General features: G+C 36.8%; 1 pseudogene; it reads left to right on the top strand.

The window, feature by feature from the left end:
• Positions 1 to 1,244: 1,244 nt before the first annotated feature.
• LOC148934001 (uncharacterized) lies at positions 1,245 to 23,088 on the top strand (annotated as a pseudogene).
• Positions 23,089 to 23,200: the final 112 nt, after the last annotated feature.

Genomic DNA, 23,200 nt, shown 5'->3' with positions numbered 1-23,200 from the left:
CTGGCAGCCGGCGTTGGGGCTATCCTAGTGAGCTCCGGCAAGCGGGCTAGCCACCTCATCCTCGTCGGCGTCGGATAGGGATACTGACCTCGACCATTTGCTGGAGGAGGATCCGACTGTTGGGGTTTGTATACTAAAAGATGCTTCGAGCGTACATGCCTTTGTACAGTCAGCTTGTGCATGTATACGAGAAACGCCACATCCACTTGTTTACCTATTTATGAGAATAAATAATATAATATAAATGGTTTATTATTGAAATATGATAAACAAGTCTAAGGCTTTTTACTAAGAAGGTCAAGTAGGGAAATTCAATGAATCTCCTCATGAGTTTTCCAGTAGGGGACTTGACCAGATCTAGTAAGAAGAAAAACGTATTCACAACCTAGATAGGCTTTGGCTACCTATTGGTACGGTTGCGGTGTTTGTGATAATTCTCTCTTACCTAAGAAGAGATTAGTAACACCGGTGTGGTAAAGCACTGAAAGGATCTAATCCGAAATATATTCTTTATTGCTATCTACTGAAAGAATATATTTCAGAAAGTTTAGTATTTTCTAGTCTATGATATTAATATCAATATTGTTTATTCAATCAAACGCCACTTTGACTTATCAATATGTGAGAGTTTGTACGTAACTCAAGTTCATGATATCTTGGGTGGTAGTAATTGAATAACATGAAGGTATTGAAATATTATTTCATAGAATTCGCGTGCCCAGTGTGGTATGATTAAATCCCTAAAAGGGTGATCCCCAATGAGGTGTTTGAAAGAGGAATTTATTATTGAGAAATCTGCGCAGTTGGAATTTATTCCACGAATAATAAATAAAGTTTCAAACTAGAAAAACTCTTTGGAGAATTAATTTAATTCTAGTCACATATATGTATGTGTTTAAGTGAATATATGTTTTTGAATCAAGAAATAAAGTGGTCCATGATTGAATTGGATCGATGAAAGAATATTATGAATCTCGAATTTTATTTGAGTTTTTCACAAGAATACTCTAGATCTAAACAAGTATTCATTAGATCTATAGTTTTATGTTCTTAATATGCTAGATCTATTTAAATTGCTAAATGCTTGATATTTAAATGTGCATATGTGTTGAACATAAAAGATTGTTACATATTAAGAAACGATTAATTGAGATTTAAGATCGCGGTCAAGCGAAGCGACCGCGATGAATCAAGTTGATTAAAATTGAAAAACGAATAAATGAATGCAAGGGTTTGAACCCTAGATGTGTTCAAGAACCGGGCTGCCTTCATCGGGGATCGCCGATCCAGATCTGGTGAGAAAAGGTGGTGGCGGCTACGGCTGGTCGGAGGAGTCAGCGACGGCGGCGGGCAGCAGCTCCGGCAGCCGCTGCATCGTCTTCGGACAGCAGCGCCGGGCAGCGGCTGCACAGCCGTGTGTCGGCAGCGGCGATCAACTCCAAAACGCAGCAGCAGCGGCGTCGTCGTCTTCGGGCGACGGCGGGCAGCAGCGGCGTCGTCGTCTTCAAGCGGCGGCGGAGGAGCTGTCCTCGACGGACAGCGGCTGTGTACTCGTCGGGCAGCCGCAAGACAGCAGATTCCCTGACTTTGGTTGGGGCAGCGGTCATCGTTGATTGCTAGCGCCGGCTGCTCCAGTGGGAGCGGCAGCAACGGACGGCGGCGGTCAGCAGCAGCAGCGCCGCTGCAGTGGGAGCAACGGCGGCGGACGCGGGAGGCGGCTGAGGTCAGACGCGGCAGCAGCAGCTGCTGCGTGGCTCGTGGCGGCCCAAACCCTAATTAGGGTTTTGGGTTGCGTCGTCTCGTTTTGTTTTTCGTATTTTCGTTTCGTTTCTTAACACGCAAGCTATTTATAATTGTTGTTTAAAATCCTAAACCTAGAATAATTAAATATCTTGTGGTAATTAGAATGATTTTGCAATTAAGTCAAGATTCTAATTTAAAAGAGAATAATTGCCTTCTTTAAAATATTGCCAATTGATTAATTAGGTCAAATAAGTTGATTTAATTTGTTAATTAGTTGATTTTGATGGATTCTTTCCATCTAGATAATATCATGATAATTAACATAAGGGAATTCAATATTTGATTGATCTAATTTTTGGTTTTTTCCTTAAAAGGATGGTTTTTTAAAGAATATTCTCTTAATATGATTTCATGTTTTAATTTTTAAGGTTTAATTGAAAATTGTCTATATTTTATTTGGTGTGTTATGGAATTATTTCCTAGATATATACCTAAGGAAAAGACATGAGTTTTTCAATTGTTTTTAAACCTTTAAAATTTTCGAAAATTACATGTATAATAATTGGATGGATTTTAATTGGAATCCTATTGCTAGTTTGAATTTTTTCTTTAATATGATGTAGGTGAATTTTATTTCATCTAGATAACATCGGCTTAATTAAAGAAGTGAAAAATTCATTTGGCATTAACATGCTACTTAAATCCTAAATTATTAAAGTGTTAAATAATTAATTGGATTTTAATTGGAATTCAATTCCTAGTTTAATTTGAATTTTATCTTTAATTTTGATGAAGGTGAATTTGTTTCATCTAGATAACATCAAATGTGATTTAAAGGTATGAAAATTCATAGAGCATTAATTTTGCTATTAAAATCCTTAATTATTTATTAAGTTGAATTTTGTCTTTAATTTTGATGAAGGTGAATTTTATTTCATCTAGAAAGCATCATTTTGAAGATGTAATAAGATTCTTCTTGTCATGTGATTTTATGAAAGCTAAGAGAAATTTAGTTCTCAAATTTAATTGGTGTGTTTTAAATGGATTTAGTCTTAATTGGATAAATGCGGATTTATATATCCAAGTGGGCATTTTAAATTGAAACTTAGCTAATCTTTTATGATATACACCTAGACATTAATTTTAGGATGAGGATGGATTAATTCTATCTAAGTTAATTCTAATAGTATTAAAAGGTAATTCTAATAATCAAGATACGTTATTTTAACTAATAATGTTTGATTGTTTAAGATTGGACTTAATGTCTAGATAATCTTGTTTATGTGAAGATAAAATTTTAATTCTATCTATTTATTTTAAGATGCTTAATTAAATGATCAAGTTTCGTCATTATGTTTATGTGAACCTTATGTAAATGTGTTTACATGTTTTATTGATGAATGATGGATATTTAATTTGAGTTATGATTTTATTTGTTAAAATCTAGTTTAACTCGTGCATCGCCTATGTACTTATTGCCTTGCATGCATAGCTAGTACATGTTTAATAATTAAACTATTAAAACCACCAACAAGAAAATATGAAGCGATAATTACAACACGTTTGTATATGGCCTCCATAAAATTGGTCTTAGTGCGAAGTAGTGACCGGCTTGTCTTTACGGGAGGAACATTACCAGTTCGTAAGTTTGGACTTCTCTAGATAAAGGTTATTAAAATCGTAAAATTAGTTTTTCAGTAATATCGCGACTGGTCTTTACCGGAGCAATATTGCTGCGAAATTATAAGGATTGTATTTTAATAATGCTTAGAGGGAGCTATAGGAGGAGGTGCTTGTCCGGTTCGACCTTTCTTTAGAGGAGTTCACGCACAAGTAAAGAATCCTTAGTGCTTAATTTTATGGTTATACGCTTTAGCATTGTTAGTCAGCCATGCCATTCTTATGGTCTCTGGACTATCTGTCGACATTGTGGCCAGTAAAAATAATGAATTTCTTGCATGAATAAGACTCAGCTTCCTCGTAGAAGAACGTTTGTGCTTGATTTTTGTGGATGTAAAATTGATGAATTGTTTTGTGGTTATTTGCAATTCTTTGAAATTTTACATGTTTATATTATTGGTATTTATTCTCAGCTTGAACGAAAGATGATTGATACTTGGGATATTTACTATGCCATACTTAGTTCGAGGAAGCATGGCTCTGAATTGTTTAAGGAATGGAAAAGTAAACTTGATGTTGATCGTTTGATCAATGACTTGAGATTGATCCTCAGCAAGGATCGTCCGCCCACATAACATCTACAAGGAGAGGACAAGGAGTTTCGTGATCAGTGGCATACTGCGGAATGTCATCTCAAGGGTTTCGTTTTGTCCAGTGTTGGCAATGCCCTTGAGAGGTTTGACAAACCCAATAGGCCGTTGGTCAACAAGCCCACGTGGTTTGAAGAAAAGTCCTCTAAGGTAAGAGCTGGTATCGCTGTGAAGCATTTAAGGCATGATGTAATTGAAGAGGGCCAAGACGTGGGGGTATATGCCCTAGTCATGCTTGGCTACTTCAATAAACTTCACTTGTCGGGAGGGAAAGTTGACCCAGAAACCCAACAGATAATGATCCTTGATGGGCTTCCAGATAGCTTTAATGAAGTCAGAAATGAAATTTTGTTTAGCGACAAAAAGTTTTCGTTTTTGGAGCTTTATAACAAGCTTGTGATTGCTCAAACAAAGATGAAAAGAAGGGGTGGACTTTTGATATGATCATGTTCAAGTCAGAAGAGTTTATTTTTGCTTTATTTACATTGTTGAATTTTAAGAGTTTTTGATATTGTTTGGTTTTGATATCATATGCATTATTGATATGGAATTTTGTTCCTAGTTTATCAATTGTGTTTTTGGATTATCGATGTCATTTTATAATGCTTGCATTATTAGATAAATGAAATTTTGATTATCCAATTATTTATGACATCAAATGTAACATGGTTAATATCAAAATGTTTACTTGTGATTAAATTTGTTGATTCAATTATTATGAAGGTTTCTTCTAGAAATATTGATTATTAAGTTTCTTTAATCCTTAAGTCTTTTGAACCATTATTTTGTTGATGAGTCAATAGAACATTAATGTTCGACATGGATTCAATACAAAATAAAATGATCTAATGATCGCGTTTGTTCAAATAAAGGTGTAAGAAAAATAATCACAATAATTGATTACAACACAAGTAAATTAAAATTCAACTAGAAACAAGATAAGTATTTATTATAAATACTAGAAATTCTTGTGTAGTAAATATATTGTGCACATTAAATTTGTTTTAATGTTCCAAGCCAAGAGTTGACTATTTGATTAGTTATTGTTTTATTTATTTTGTTGTGAAAGTGATAATTAAAATAGTGGGAGCTTTTCTTAAATGAATGAATAAATTCTAAGTGTTTAATAAGAGCTTCATAGCTCATTTTATTAAACTAGGATGAATTTAACTCCAAGCACTATTTAAATTGTTTTAATAGCCTTAAAGAATATTGAGACTAGTATTTTTCTACTTTTAAAAGTGGGAGCTAAATTTTGTCTCATAGAATATTCATAAATGGAATTAAAGTAATGTTTGATAGAGTTAAAAGGGTTCACACCCTAGAATGAAAGAAGTGATGAATTGCACACTTTCTAAGACTCTAATAACATTAAAAGACATTTCCAAGTTAGCTATTAAATTAGAATTACTTTTGGATTTCCAAAGAAAGTATTTCTAAAGATCACAACAAATGGTTAAATAAATGAACTCTTGGAATTTATGACTATAAAACAAAGAATGCAATCATTCGGTTTTATTTTGTCATAAGGACTAATTTCCAATTAGTCATTGTGATGAGGTAATTATGTTCATGCATAAATTTACATCACAAGTTATATAGCAAGGATAATACCAAGTTAGGTTGGTATTATATAATTAAAGTTTTAGGAATCATATTCGACATGATTAAAAACTTTATATTTGCTATAAGTATTCTACTTTAATTAGTAGAAATTTAGAAGGATCAAAATAGTGGATTTTGATAGAGGAATATGTGTAAGTGCACTTGAGAAAGGCACATAAAATTATTCCACTGGATCAAAGGGCCTAGAAATATTTTGATCAAATAATCATGCTCCGTAGCAAGAATTAAGGTTATAAATTACAAGTATATTTCGTTTTATGTACTCTAGCAAACTATGTTGGTAGATTCTTTTTTAAAGAATTATAGTATTGAGTACATAATGGCCAAAGCCTGCTTTGAGTATAAGTGGGAGAAAATGTGTGTGAATGTGTAGCACAAGGCCAATAAAGCGGTTGGTATACTCGAAATCATCCTTTGAGTATAAGTGGGAGATTGTTGGGGTTTGTATACTAAAAGATGCTTCGAGCGCACATGCCTTTGTACAGTCAGCTTGTGCATGTATACGAGAAACGCCACATCCACTTGTTTACCTATTTATGAGAATAAATAATATAATATAAATGGTTTATTATTGAAATATGATAAACAAGTCTAAGGCTTTTTAATAAGAAGGTCAAGTAGGGAAATTCGATGAATCTCCTCATGAGTTTTTCAGTAGGGGACTTGACCAGATCTAGTAAGAAGAAAAACGTATTCACAACCTAGATAGGCTTTGGCTACCTATTGGTACGGTTGCGGTGTTTGTGATAATTCTCTCTTACCTAAGAAGAGATTAGTAACACCGGTGTGGTAAAGCACTGAAAGGATCTAATCCGAAATATATTCTTTATTGCTATCTACTGAAAGAATATATTTCAGAAAGTTTAGTATTTTCTAGTCTATGATATTAATATCAATATTGTTTATTCAATCAAACGCCACTTTGACTTATCAATATGTGAGAGTTTGTACGTAACTCAAGTTCATGATATCTTGGGTGGTAGTAATTGAATAACATGAAGGTATTGGAATATTATTTCATAGAATTCGCGTGCCCAATGTGGTATGATTAAATCCCTAAAAGGGTGATCCCCAATGAGGTGTTTGAAAGAGGAATTTATTATTCAGAAATCTGCGCAGTTGGAATTTATTCCACGAATAATAAATAAAGTTTCAAACTAGAAAAACTCTTTGGAGAATTAATTTAATTCTAGTCACATAGCAGACAAAAGAATTAAATTGATGGATCAAGATAATCTTAAACGCGAGAAATATTATAAATTATTTGTAATTTGGTGATTTAAGTGGGAGTGCAATATTATTCTTTGGAAATAAAATAATATTCCATTGATAATATATTAAATCATGGGTCATTTGATTTAATTAGTAATTTATCTAATGGGTGAGCCCAACACTTAAGTCATTCCATGGATCCCCAACCTAGCCCAACAAGTCCATTATAAATAGTGATGAGATGTGGAAACCCTAACACACCATTCATTCACAACACTCCTCCCTAAACCCTAGAAGCCGTCGTCGGCTCTCTCTCTCTCTCCTTGCCTCGGTTTTCGTGCCTTAGCACGTGGGAGAATTAGGGTTTTGTTTTGTTCTTGTTCTATCCTAATTCATAGGATTAGATCAAGACAATATCGAGTTTGTGATTGGGTTTCTCTAGCTCTCTTCAAGACTATTATTGATTATTCAAGATCCGCCCACACGGATGGATGATCAAGGACTAGGGAATAGGTTGGAAGATTCACGGTCGATAAACCAAGGATCTCCGGGTGGTGCAGCTAGCAACTTCGATCCTATGATGGATCAAAATGAGGTAACAATCGAATCTACATCGAATATGCATGATTATGTGTTTATTTGATGTTATATCTATACATCTATGTTAATTGCATGAAATTGGAGTCGAATGCATAATCACCTAAATAGATCCGGTCAAGGACCTGTTTAGTTTCCGTGTCTTCCGCTGCAGTAGTCCCAACACCGACGCCTCCCTTATACTTCGGATGAAGACGCACCTCCTGCCAAGCGTTGAGATGCTTGAATGGTTTGTAGTGACTTGATTGGTAGGTCGACATCGCAGCCGTGATGATGTCGACCTCGCTCTTGCCACTTCCTGCCGACCGTTGTTCCTAGAGGTATTACCCCTGGAACTATTGGATTTCATCGTTGGCTCTTCCGCTGGCATTGCGCACCATACTCTCATTGCACTTGTTGGTTCCATCCGGTCGGCTGGCATTGTACTTGTAACGACCCGCCCTTCTAGGGTATAATAAATACGACGATCTTTACCTAGGCGGACTTAAATGCAACAAGAACATATGCTATGGTTTCATTTAAAGGGGTTTGACCGAAGTAATTAATGAACTATCAAAGCAATATGGCAACGGCTTAAGCAAGAAACTCAATCATGAATAAATATCATAAATTATGCTTAAAAGACAAGGGTTTAATATAATCCAAAAACGCATTATGTCTCAATATTCTAAACCAAAAGGAATAAGTTCAAACTCAAACAAACGATGATAAGTTTCATGGTTCAGCGGAAGCATCCAAGAGAAGGGTGAAGCCATGTATGAAGACACAACTACACTCGAAGTTTCAAAATGACCATATTATTCAATTAATTTGCTCAACACCGCCAACCGCTCGTCGCCGCTCAACCTACACATAGGGAAAACACATGCAGGGCTGATTACTTTAACATACTCAGTGGACTCATGCCAAAACATTTTAATAGATATGCCATCCTTACCATAGTGAACTCGAGTTTACAGTTATGAAAGAATATTATCGAGTATCACAAAATAATTTCATAGACTGGCTAGTCAAACAATTCTTCCCATTTTCTCAACAATCAACAATTCCATAGTGCGACGAAAGTGTGGCCACACTATTCGCCCACGAGACCGGCCGACTGTTGGTGCACGCAGCGGAAGAGCATGTAAATAAATCACATAATAATCAGATCTATTTAGCAGATTATTTAGACAAAATCTATTCGCGTAATTATCACATGTATCATGCTCATAACTTGAATTAATCATGCTTTAAGAATATTGAAAACCTAAAACATGCTTTTCTACGGAGTAGAATAATACCTAATTAATTCTCCAAAGAATTGAAGATGGCTAGCGACTTCTCCACGTGTAGCTTTAAGTACTAGACCACAAATCTTCTCTCTGGTTCCCGAACTGTACTCTAATATCAGTGTGGGCTGATCTTACTAGAATACTAGGACTTAAATAAAGAAGACAGAAGAAATCCTTTTTGGAATAGGACTCAAATTCGAAATCTCCTACAGCTGGGAGAGATCGAAATTTTCGAAAATTGCAATATGAGATATTGTGTATTTTCTGTCTCCTTTATTCTCCTATTTATATTAAGTTCCTTTTGGGCCCAGACAGGGATCTATGGAAGGCTTTGGATATGGGCTCATCCAATTTACTTTTTACTAATTAAATTGAACCCACAATTTAATATAAGTTATAATTGGAATATTACGAGCAGCCACTACAGAAGTAATATTGAACTCTCCCCATCCAAATCCGAAATTATAAGTAATCCGGGTTTCCGTTTATCTTTCATTTCCCGTGCTTAAGATTAATATGTCCATTAATTAATTAATGTCTGCTATTGACTTAATTAATTAACTTCTTATTAATTCCAAGAGTGGACTTAGCATGAAACACTCATTTATTATTCATAGAGTAATCATACTCCAACTAGCTAGGTTCCGAATAATAAAACTTAGTTTCGCGCTCCTCTTGAGGACATTATCAAACGAGACTCACCTCGTGCACGATTCAATATAATAGCAATCCTAGCACCGCTAGATATCGATCACCACTGCCCAATATATCAGGATAATTGGGCTACGAAAAACCCGCACCATTTGATAAGTCAAAGCAATGCATAATCAATACCGTATGCTCAATGCTAACCTACATTGATTAAGAAATAAATATTTATCAAGACCTCGCCTTTCAGTAGATAGCCCAAGGCAAGTCTTGCTGTTAGATCCGTTCAGTGCTATACCACACCAATGTCATCTTATTTCAGTAAGGCTTAGAAATATACGGACTGACATTGCAACCTTTCTCGATGGGTAGTCTAATTCCATCTAGGTTGTGAAATTCATATTTTTCTTTGTTTAGAACTGACCGTATTACCTTAAAGTGGACGACGCCCACAACCGGTCTACTAAAACAAAGACTTAGACTTTGTTAAGTTAACTTATACATTTAAACATGCATTAACATCCATTAAATGTAAAACATAACAACATTATGACAAAAATAATCTGTTTTATTCATTGGAAAATAAAATAAGAGTTTTACAGTATTCAATCACTCGAAACGTGATTTCTAGTATACAAACTCTAACAATCTCCCACTTATACTCAAAACACTTTCGAGTATACAAAATGTGCTAACGTCTAAATCTCCCACTTATACTGAAAGCGGATTGAGGTCTTGAATTAGTCGAACTCCCATTCCTTCAACATGGCTTTCATACGGCTTTACCGCTAACGCCTTCGTGAAAGGATCTGCCAGGTTGTTTTCTGACTCAATCTTGACCACTTGTATGTCTCCTCTCTGCACTATATCTCGAATGATATGATACTTCCTCTCTATGTGCTTGCTCGCCTTATGAGCCCGTGGTTCCCTCGAATTTGCCACAGCACCAGAGTTATCACAATAAACGGTGATGCGCTTGGGCATATTCGTAACCACACCTAAGTCCAGAAGGAAGTTCTTAAGCCATACAGCCTCCTTTGCAGCCTCCGAAGCGGCTACATACTCGGCTTCCATGGTAGAGTCTGCAATGCATTTCTGCTTTACACTCTTCCAAACTATAGCTCCACCTCCTAAGGTAAACACATATCCGGAAGTTGATTTTCTCGAATCCAGATCAGCCTGAAAGTCTGAATCTGTATATCCTAAAGGACAGAGCTCGGCTGCATTGTAAACTAGAACATAGTCCTTAGTCCGATTAAGGTACTTGAGTATGTTCTTTACGGCAGTCCAATGTCCTTGGCCGGGATTTGATTGATATCTTGCTACCATGCCAACAGCAAAGCAGATATCGGGTCTAGTACAAAGCATAGCATACATGAGACTACCAACTGCCGAGGCATATGGTATTCTTCTCATCTCTGCTATCTCAGATGCTGTCTTAGGACACATCTCTTGAGACAACTGGATGCCATGTCTAAAAGGTAGGAAACCTTTCTTGGCATCTTGCATGCTAAAGCGTCTAAGTACCGTTTCGATGTAAGATTCTTGGGATAAGCACAACATTTTCTTACCTCGGTTCCTAAGAACCTTGATACCGAGAATGTGTCCCGCATCACCCATATCTTTCATCTCGAACTGGCTGGACAACCAAGTTCGCACTGATGACAACATCTTTTTATTGTTTCCAATTAGAAGAATGTCATCTACATACAAAACTAAGAACACAACATTTCCTTTTTCAACCTTCTTATACACGCAGCTTTCATTAGGGCATTTTTCGAATCCAAACTTTTGAACAGTTTGATCGAAACACTGGTTCCATGATCTAGATGCTTGCTTGAGACCATAAATGGCCTTCTTAAGCTTCCAAACCATGTGTTCCTTGCCCTTCACTACATAGCCTTCGGGTTGTTCCATGTAGATGGTCTCCTCAAGACTCCCGTTTAGAAACGCAGTCTTAACGTCCATCTGCCATACTTCCCAATCCATGTAAGCTGCTATAGACAAAAGTATACGGATCGATTTGAGCATGGCCACTGGGGAGAAGGTCTCATCGTAATCGATACCTTCCTTTTGGGTATACCCCTTAGCCACTAGTCTTGCCTTGAAGACTTTAACTCGTCCATCGGGTCCACGTTTACGTTTGTATATCCACTTGCTCCCAATGGCAGTACAGCCTTCGGGTAGGACAGACAAATCGTAGACGTCTTTGTCTAACATAGATTGTAGTTCCGAATCCATTGCTTTCACCCATTCGCAATGATCGACATCAGCCTGCGCCTCTGCAAAATTCCAGGGATCCAGTACATTGCTGTCCGAGGAGTGATCCATACACTCACCCAAACCAATGTATCTATCGGGCTCATGAAAGACCCTCCCACTGCGGCGCGGCACTACAATATCTGGAGTATTAGTTGAAGTTTCTGGAATTGTTGTTACACTTGGTAATTGTTCTTGGTTAATGGAAGTTGAAACTTGAGTTAGCTCTTCTAGAGCAATCTCACTGCTGGACTTATGATTCATTACATAGTCTTCCTCTAAGAATGTGGCATGAGTGCTCACAATCACTTTCTGATCTCTGAGACTATAGAATTCATAAGCTTTCGTTCCTCTAGGGTATCCTATAAACACGCAAACCTCAGTCCTAGATTCCAGCTTAGTTGGATCCTTTTCCAATACATGAGCCGGACACCCCCATACTCTGAGATGTTCTAGATTGGGCTTACGCCCATTCCACAACTCATATGGGGTAGTAGGAACAGATTTAGAAGGTAAGACGTCTAAGAGATAGTTTGCAGAAAGCAAAGCATGACCCCAAAACGAAACAGGTAACCGTGCATAACTCATCATCGATCTGACCATATTTAATAAGGTCCTATTCCTTCTTTCAGCCACGCCATTCTGCTGGGGTGTGCCCGGCGCAGTCGTTTGGGATTCAATCCCAGCTACCGATAAATAGTCCAAAAACTCGGCACTTAGGTATTCGCCTCCGCGATCAGATCGCAGGCATTTGATACTCTTACCATGTTGCGTCTCTACTTTAGCCTTAAACTCCTTGAACTTGTCAAAAGTTTCAGACTTGTAGCGCATCAAATAGATGTATCCGATTTTCGAGTAGTCATCTGTAAAGGTGACGAAATATCGAAAACCGCCCCTTGCCTCGGTTGACATTGGTCCACACACATCAGTATGAATGAGCTCAAGTACTTCTTTGGCCCTATTCCCCTTTGATCTAAAAGATCTCTTAGTCATCTTGCCTTCGAGACAGGACTCACACTTCGAAAACGGTTCCTTCTCAAGACCTTTAATAAGATCTTGATCAACCATCGCATGAATCCTTCTTTCGTTGGCATGACCAAGTCTAAGGTGCCATAAGTACGTTTCATTCATTGAAGTTGAAGGTTCTTTTCTTTTCTTAGAAATTTTCGATGTAGCATTGAGTTCTGATTTACGTTGATTAAATTGTGTAGAAGTGATCGTGTACAGATTGTTTTCCATGATACCACGACAGATATAAGAACCATCTTTCTTAATAACGCAATTGTCATTAAAAGAAATCGAATATCCATCATAAGACAATTTAGAAACTGAAATTAAATTTCTTCTAAAAGAGGGTATCAACAAAACATTCTTCAAAATCAAAAATCTATCACTAGAAAAACGTAAATAAACGTCTCCCACTGCAACGGCCGCCACTTTCGTAGCGTCGCCCAGCTGGACCTCTATCTCACGATCATGTAGCCGTCTTGTCACCTGCATCAAGTCAGGATCAAAACATATATGATCAGTTGCTCCAGTATCAATAACCCAAGTATGAGTAGATGTCAAAGCCAAACATGACTCGACTACTAGAGCATGGTGCATACCTGTAGCCTTGCCCTTTTTAGGACAATCTGGCTTCCAATGACCTTTCTCTCCACACTTGAAGCATTTTCCAGTTTGCTTCTTGTCACCCCGCTGTTTCTTCTTTCCCTTAGCATTGTTGACTGCTACTTGGTTCGGTGCCTTTTTCTTTCCTCTTCTAGCCTTAGAGCCAGAGGAATTAGGCGCGATACTCATCATAGCTACTTTAGCTTGAACCATAAGGTCCTCCGCCGACTGAAGTTCAGTCAGCAACTCTGCTAAAGTATAATTCCGTTTGTTCATCTCAAAGTTGAGCTTGAACTGCTGGAAGCTAGGGGGAAGACTCTGAAGGATTATAGTAACCTGGGACTCGGGATCGATCGTCCCTCCCAATACCTCAATCTGGTTGAGGTGACTCATCATCTCGAGGACGTGTTGCCTCACAGACGAGCCTTCCTTCATAGACTTCGTCATGATACTCCGAAAGGCTTGAGACTTAGCCGTTCGATTCTGAGTACCAAAAAGATTTGCGAGATTTGTCATGATCTCGGCGGCAGTTTCCATGGCAGAATGCTGATGCTTGAGTACTGATGACATAGAAGCCAACATGTAGCACTTAGCCATCTCATTCGCCTTATGCCACCGTCTATGCGCATCTCGCAATGCTTGGCTGGCACTAGCAGCCGGGACAGCTGGGCGTGGAGTAGTGAGTACGAACTTGTACTCTTCTGCTGTGAGAACGATATCCAAGTTTTGTTTCCATTCGATGTAATTTTGGCCTTCGAGTTTGTTTTCTTTGAGAATGGCAGAAAGAGGATTAAAAGACATCTTGACGAATTTTATTGCACTGCAAACAGAAGATTTTACTATTTGTCATAAACTTATGTAAGGAAATTGAGTAGATTAACCATAAAACTTTTCAAAATCTTACAACAGCAAAATTAATAAATTGTATCCTCCTCAGGAGGTTAATACGCATTAAAATTTCGACAATTTACTGGTCACAACACCGACATATCAATAGCTTCCTCCTCTGGAGGTTGACATGTCAAATGCTTCCTAAGCACGACCACCTGGTTTAGCATTACAGTATTTTATTTCTACAACACACTCCCATAACAATGTTCATGTGTTGATAACAAAATCAAGCTATCTCATAAATTCCGATTGAACCCTGAAACTCGCAATTCCTTAGGATTATTGTCCCTACTCTGTAGGTGGCGATAATATTAGGAATCACTTTCTAGTTCACTCTATTCATTATTTGAGAAGTCCGCCCTTATGAACTTACTGTTTTCGTAGGATTATTGTCCCTACTCTGTAGGTGGCGATAATATTAGAAAATCAGCTTCACAAAATTTGGCAGTCCAACCGATGGAGACCATATATAAACCATTAGTTCATAATTATCGCTTAGATATTTGGGTTATGGTTTTAATTAATTATCCTTTAGCCTTAAGGCAGATTAAGACTAATTAAATTCTGTTGGTATTTAATTTACTGGATAATTAAATCTTTTATAATCTTTAATATCTTAATATAGAAACTATTAATCTAGAATTTAATTCTCATTCATGTCTTACTATAAGATATATCTAAAATAAAATACATTATTTATAATCTTAATTAGACATGAAAAATCAAATTCATATAATTTCCAAGTTCAAGATTAGGAAGAATATCAATTATATTATTTAATGTATTCTTATATATATCATATCTTATAATAGATTCTAGATATATATTATAATTAGGAAACTATTAAATTATTCTTATCTATATCATCTAGGATATAAAATATTCATAGATATAGAAAATAATCCAAATATTCCTAAAATCTAGGGAAATCTTCCCAAAATGTTTTATTTCATTAAATAATATTATTTTTAATGATATCTATTAATTAAACAATTAAATAATCATTAAAATAATCTTTCGTCAATTTCTAGAGATTCGAGGTTGGCACGAATCTACACAACGAAGATACGAAGATATCCCCGGAGATTCTCGCCGGGACGGCGTGTTCGCCCCCCCGACGACCGCCGGAAAACCCGCGCCTTACGGCGCGCTCTTCCTTCTCCCTTCTTCCTCCCGGCGGACAACCGCCGAGATTTCACCCTCCGTCGTCGTCGAGCCAGAAGGCGCAGCCAGAGCCACGACCTCCCGGCGATCTCCCACTGCCCGACGAGCTCGCGCGCACCAGCAGCCGGCGGCTGCTCTCGGTTGCGCCTCGCTAGGGCTGGGTCGGCTAGGGTTTCGGTATTAGGGTTAGGGTTAGGGTTTTGCGAAGAAGACCGGCGCCTCGGTGGTTCTCGGACGAGCCACCGTGCCAGGCTTCCTCCGTCCGACGCGTCTGGTGCCGCCTGGGCTCGCGGTCTCGATCGGCGGCGCGCGCGAGCCCCTGCTCGCATGCGCGTCGCCGCGTGATCGCACGTCCTCGGCTCCTGTCGCGTTGCATCGCGTTTGATCGGGGCCGGCTAGGGTTTGGCGGGCTTGGCCGGTGGCGCGCGCGAGCCCTTGCTCGCCGGCGCGTCGCCCCATGCCCGTCGCCCTCGGCTCCCACTCGATTGGCAACCCTCTTCGATCGATCATAGCGCAATTCGTCCCGGCGCAAGCGCCGACGAATCGCACATCTAGTTCGTTCGAATAATTCAAGTTCTATGATTCGAATGTTCTTGAGTTCAACATGCATAAACATAAAAAAAAATAAAAACACAAGAACATGCTTCGTAATCAATCAAGACATGCATACATGAATTTCGCGAAATTTAAATCCAAATAATCAGAGCCAAAGACTGGCTCTGATACCAATTGTTGGTGCACGCAGCGGAAGAGCATGTAAATAAATCACATAATAATCAGATCTATTTAGCAGATTATTTAGACAAAATCTATTCGCGTAATTATCACATGTATCATGCTCATAACTTGAATTAATCATGCTTTAAGAATATTGAAAACCTAAAACATGCTTTTCTACGGAGTAGAATAATACCTAATTAATTCTCCAAAGAATTGAAGATGGCTAGCGACTTCTCCACGTGTAGCTTTAAGTACTAGACCACAAATCTTCTCTCTGGTTCCCGAACTGTACTCTAATATCAGTGTGGGCTGATCTTACTAGAATACTAGGACTTAAATAAAGAAGACAGAAGAAATCCTTTTTGGAATAGGACTCAAATTCGAAATCTCCTACAGCTGGGAGAGATCGAAATTTTCGAAAATTGCAATATGAGATATTGTGTATTTTCTGTCTCCTTTATTCTCCTATTTATATTAAGTTCCTTTTGGGCCCAGACAGGGATCTATGGAAGGCTTTGGATATGGGCTCATCCAATTTACTTTTTACTAATTAAATTGAACCCACAATTTAATATAAGTTATAATTGGAATATTACGAGCAGCCACTACAGAAGTAATATTGAACTCTCCCCATCCAAATCCGAAATTATAAGTAATCCGGGTTTCCGTTTATCTTTCATTTCCCGTGCTTAAGATTAATATGTCCATTAATTAATTAATGTCTGCTATTGACTTAATTAATTAACTTCTTATTAATTCCAAGAGTGGACTTAGCATGAAACACTCATTTATTATTCATAGAGTAATCATACTCCAACTAGCTAGGTTCCGAATAATAAAACTTAGTTTCGCGCTCCTCTTGAGGACATTATCAAACGAGACTCACCTCGTGCACGATTCAATATAATAGCAATCCTAGCACCGCTAGATATCGATCACCACTGCCCAATATATCAGGATAATTGGGCTACGAAAAACCCGCACCATTTGATAAGTCAAAGCAATGCATAATCAATACCGTATGCTCAATGCTAACCTACATTGATTAAGAAATAAATATTTATCAAGACCTCGCCTTTCAGTAGATAGCCCAAGGCAAGTCTTGCTGTTAGATCCGTTCAGTGCTATACCACACCAATGTCATCTTATTTCAGTAAGGCTTAGAAATATACGGACTGACATTGCAACCTTTCTCGATGGGTAGTCTAATTCCATCTAGGTTGTGAAATTCATATTTTTCTTTGTTTAGAACTGACCGTATTACCTTAAAGTGGACGACGCCCACAACCGGTCTACTAAAACAAAGACTTAGACTTTGTTAAGTTAACTTATACATTTAAACATGCATTAACATCCATTAAATGTAAAACATAACAACATTATGACAAAAATAATCTGTTTTATTCATTGGAAAATAAAATAAGAGTTTTACAGTATTCAATCACTCGAAACGTGATTTCTAGTATACAAACTCTAACACCGACTAGCAAGGACGACTCCCGATCCCAACTGTGTACACTAGCCTGATAGGGTTTGCGGCCCTACTCAGACCCGAGTTCGTTTATATAGCCCTATAGCCTAATGGAGCGGACTCACAAACTAGGCATCAGGCACACAACATAATCAAAACAATCACAGGCATGGCAGAACATTTTAATCCACCCTTATAACACCATAATCAATATTTTGATAATAAAAGAGTTTAGTAAATAAAGCCCACCTCGACTCCTTAGATCACAAGTACGCTCTTCCTCTTGCTATCACGCCGAGAGCGCGAGTTATCACCTTTAAATCATGTGTTTCATGAGTAAGTTTCAATCATCTACTCAAAATCATGCATGTTCCCAATGTTTCCCTTTTTCCCATCGATTCATTTTATATTATCATTCAAAAATCAAGACATGCTCATCATATCAATTTTATTCGCACCACAACTCCAAATCTATTATTAAAACATGTTACGCATGAGTGTTCTTCAACACATCTCACACGTATACACACACACACACATACCGATGCACACACACACACGCACATTACTCCATATTCATCAATTGTTTTCCCCTTTTCACTCAATCTATATGCATGAGGGTTCAAGAACACCGATTAATCGGTTAGATGAGAAAAGATTGATATAAAAATACCTTTTCTTGATAGAACGAACGGTAGAACAAAGTAATAGCCTTGATTCTTCAACAATTCTTGAGTTTCAACTTCAATTCTTTGTAAAGAATGAAGAGATCTTGAATAAAATAGAAAACAAGTTGAAGAAGAGTGGAAGAGAGAAAATGGCGTGAAAGAGGGAGAGAGGGAGACGTGTAGTGGGGCTAGGGTTAGGGTTTTTATCTCTTATTTAGAGAGTGTAAGAATATAATCCCACAATTAAATAAATAAAGATTTGGAAAGATATGGGGGAGGAGAGTGGCGTTAATTCTGGTGAGAAATAAGGGAGTTTCGAATTTTATATGCTATTTAATTAGCATATGATTTAATTTGGTATTTCACGGAGTATAATAAAATATCACGGAGCAGAATAAGAATAATAAATCCTACTATTTAAATAAGGAGTAGGCGATTTTTGCCTATTAAATAGGTGTAGGATTATATTTAATTTTCACGGAGCAAGAGATTTCACGGAGCAGAATAAAAATAATAATCTTCCCAAATAATTAGGAAAGTGGCATGAATTATGTTTCCTCCACAAGGAATCAATTTCAAATCTTAATTAAAACAGAATATGCAAGATCTCCTTAGATATTGTAAGATATGATAGGATACTTGAATTTATTTATGGGAGAGAATAAATAAGGGATCAATTAATATAATAAAATAATTCCTTCTCCCATAAATAGGAGATTTTCGAAAATTTCCTTGGAATAAACATGTGTATCGATTTTCCTCATGGAAAAATAAGAAATAATTGGACTTTGGATTTAATTTGGATAATTATCCCAAACAATAATTAAATCCAAGAAAATAAGATTCCTCTCCAATAAATCATGGGGGTTGAAAATTTCAAATACATGTGTATGATATTTATGAAAATCCTATTTAATCCCACTCATCCCTTAGGAATTAATTTGTCACAATATATTTCACCCCGCATCAATTATTCACATGATCATATCACAATTTCAGCCATTTCCACTTTCACCTCATATTATCAACACATTGACCTTTCAACGGCCACGTCATATATTCCACATCTTTGACTATTCAACAGCCACGTCATATATTCAACATATTTGACTATTCAATCAATCTCAACTCTAAATCGCAATTAGGTCACAAAGAAAACATGCAATTAAATCACTTATCAATAAATCCACATACTCCATAGCATTAAAAGCATTTAATGCAAAAATCTTATGTCTCGAAAATTAGGGTTTGAAAAAGTGGGGCGTTATAGTACTGGCGAGAGATGCGCCACCAAAACATGTCACCGGTTTGGTTCGTACCGATCTTCGCATCTTCGGAGATCACCAAATAAGCTTTGAATAATTTCTCTATCTCCCCAGGAGTGTACGAAGTGCGGACATTGGGGTTACCGGTACTGCCACGAGTACTAACACAGACACTGTGAGGAGGAGGAGCTACGGGACGGTCGGAACCGCCCTCCGGCGGCGTCGGGGCGCTCTCTTCCGTGCCAGTTTCAGGAGCCCACCCGTATTGCCCCTCGGCATTTTGCTCGTCCACCGGGTAAGGCTTGTAGCCACACGGAAAATGTGAACCTTAGGTTTGAGGAGGGGCGAGAAATTTGTATCTGGATTAGGGAATGGCGATGAGCCGAACCATTCGTGGTTCCATCCGCGGGAGTCGGAGGGGTGATCGCCGGAGCCGGACATTTTATGCAAGAGTGAAAGAGTGAGAATTTAGATGACAATTGATGAGAGAATTGTTTTGTGTATTGTGGTGCAAATTTTTTTGTGTGGAAATGAAGGTATTTATAGATGAAAATGTGAATTTTGGGGTAAAAAAGAATGAAAAATAATTTAAAAGTGGAGAGAAAACGGATATATTTTATTGGGAAGTGAGAAATTATTACTCTCTCCGTCCCCGATTAAGAGTCACACTTTTCCATTTCGGCCCGTCCCCAATTAAGAGTCACAATTCATTTTTGCCATAAATAGTAAGTAGGTCCCACATTCCACTAACTCAATTCACTCACATTTTATTATAAAACCAATATAAAAAATAGGTCTTACATTCCACTAACTTTTTCAATCAACTATTCTTTATATTTCTTAAAACTCGTGTCCGGTCAAAGTGTGACTCTTAATCGGGGACGGAGGGAGTATTATTTATTTAAAATCAATTTTTAATTAAAAAAATTGAAAAATGTTAACGGCATTGCCGTTGGCCAATCAGAAGCGGCCACATCACCCTGCTCATTGGCACGGTGGTGCTCGATGCATCGAGCAGGGCCGTGCCGTCGGCAAGAACACAACGGCGAGCAGGGTGCTTGTCGTGCCGTCGGCACAGCACCTGCTCGATGCAAAGAGCACCGATGCAGTTGCTCTTATTTTAGTGACATAGCATGACATAATTCTCATCTCATTACTGTAAATAACTGTAATTGGACAATTGTGAATTGTTGTCAACGTCAACGTTATGGTTTAATTATAAATTTCTAATGGTTTGAACATTAGGGGATTGAGAATAGGTCAACAAAAAAATTATACTATCTCCGTATTTTTGAAATAGAAACTTTCAAAATAATACAGGTTTTAATGTCAAAGTATATTTTTCGTCAAAGAAGGTTATGTTAATTTATTTAACTTACACGTATATATATCATCCTTTTGTTCAGTATAAATATTTCTATTCTAGTGTTACCATATTAAAAATAGATTAAAACTCAAACACAACTAGTTTTGCATCAATTTCTTCCGTTAACAACATTCAATTATAGTATTTCACAATGGACAAGAGATTCAAAATAACATTTTCTTTATTAAAGAGTAACAAAGCATATCAACAATCATGCTGACAGAGGCACTTAAGACCATGAAATCCAGGGTAATTACCGCAATAAGCATGTGGATTAGCGCCAGAATAGGAACTGTTACACAACTTATTACAACAATTCCCATCGCAGTCTGCAGTGCTACATGAACCCAAGTCCAACCCTTCTATACACCTCTGTCCATCCTTTTGCAACTTCTCACTCATGCCTGTCATCACCATATTGTATTTTTTTTTGAGAAAATACCATCTTATATTAATATTTTACTGTAAAATTTTCAATGTAATATTTTTAGGAAATAGTTGTACCTGAAGTGAAAAGAAGAGTGATTATGAAAAAACACGTTGGGAGAAAGCATGCCATTTTCTTCTAACCAAGAGGGTATATATTTGATATATAGCTATAGGTTTCATCGAATTATATACGTTCTTATTTTTATGCACAAAACAATACATAGGAAAGGAAATTAAATAATTAACTTTCTCAATCTGAAAATTTCTACATAAATGAGTAATATTGATTGACCCAATATAGAAATTAAGTGCCCAACACTTAATGCTATTATATTACTTGCTTACAAAATGAAATTTCATTTAATTAAATAAACAGTGGATAGAAAAGCCAACATATAGATAATCTTAAGGACTATTAACAATTCAATTCCCATCTTGCTTTATTTTTGATTGAAGCCGTTTTTCTTTTTCTTTTTTTACACTTCATTTGTATCTCTCTTATGACTTTAATTTTTAATTTTTACTCTTTGTTCTAGATCATTAATTTTAAGTCAACGTTCCTTTCATAGTTCATTTTTAACTACTTGACTTTTTTTAACACACTTCTTTACTAATACTACATTTTTCTTCTTACACTCATTTGTAGCTCTTTTATGGTTTTGTTTTTCTTTTATTCACACACTTCATGATTTGTAGCTCTCTTATGACTTTATTTTTACTCTTTTTGTTCTAGATCATTAAATTTGAATCAACTTTCCTTTCATAGTGCATTTTTTAACTACTTGACTTTTGTTTTTTCACTCTTCCTTATTACATTTTTCACTCTTACATTTTTTTTTTACTTTTTGTTAAAGATCATATAGATTTAAATCATCTCTTCTTTCAATGCTCATTTTAAGATCATAATAATATGAAAAATATTTTTGATGTAAAGTATAAGAAATAAATTCTTGAGAAAATGTAATGGTGCATAAAGTCTTGTTTTTTTTTTTTAAAGTAATTGAATTTTTTCCTCATAATAAGTCAAAAGATGACTTTTAATAAAAACAAAACATTCTGCAAAAGTTAAAATAATTTTTTTTAAAGTAATCCATTTTTGATATATGATGAAGTTTCTTAAGAAAATAATTAAAAACAAATATTTTAATTCAAAAACAGAATAAAGAGAAGAAAACCGATCACTCGGAATTTGTAGCTCTGTATTATTGTAATAATTTATCGTACCCCAGACCAAAAATCTTGGATCTGCCACTAGTTGTTGCCGACCATAGTGTGATAGCTCTGCCTCAAATCTCTCGGGGGTTGAAGTTCACTATCGTTCTTAGTCCATCATCCATAGTAAGAACTCATATTTGCATGTCTCCATACATACGACTGTGCTCATTTCCGTTGCGTGTTGTTATTCTAGCCTACCTTTGATCAGGGGCGGATCCACCTTATGTAAAAGTGGGGCAAATTAGGGTTGACAATTTTTTGCACGACACGACAACACGATACGAACCCGCATGAAATTTATGGATATAAGTCAAAACTTATTGGGTTCGTGTCCTCATCGGTTCGACACATTAAGAACACGAAAATTTCGTGTCGTGTTCGTCTCGTGTTCATGTTACCCGTTAAGAAATTATATTATAATATTGATTTTTAATATTATTTTAAATACCTAAATTTCGTGTCGTGCCGTGTTCGTATCGGATTTTATTGGATTTTGTTGTTATGAAGTAGTATGCATCTATTAATCTTATTATTCATCAAACTAGAATGTGTAATCAGATTTTAAGTTCGGATTAGATTCAAGGTTTTATAATTTTTAAATCATGAGTAGTTGTTATCTTGTTGTTATTATATTCTTACCGTGTTTTCAGGTCGTGTAGTTATAGTGTCGTTATCGTGTTGACCCAAGATGGTTCGTGTCGTTAATGTGTTCGTATCAGATTCGTTTCGTGTTCGGGTTTGAGGATAACAGGTCGTGTTCATATTCGTGTT

Source organism: Salvia hispanica, chromosome 1 (genome assembly GCF_029641045.1).
Source record: "Salvia hispanica isolate PSC_SH4W2 chromosome 1, Shi_PSC_v1, whole genome shotgun sequence".
Lineage (NCBI taxonomy): Eukaryota > Viridiplantae > Streptophyta > Magnoliopsida > Lamiales > Lamiaceae > Salvia > Salvia hispanica.
Note: the sequence above shows the minus strand (reverse complement) of the source record. Positions and strands in the feature narration are given on the sequence as shown.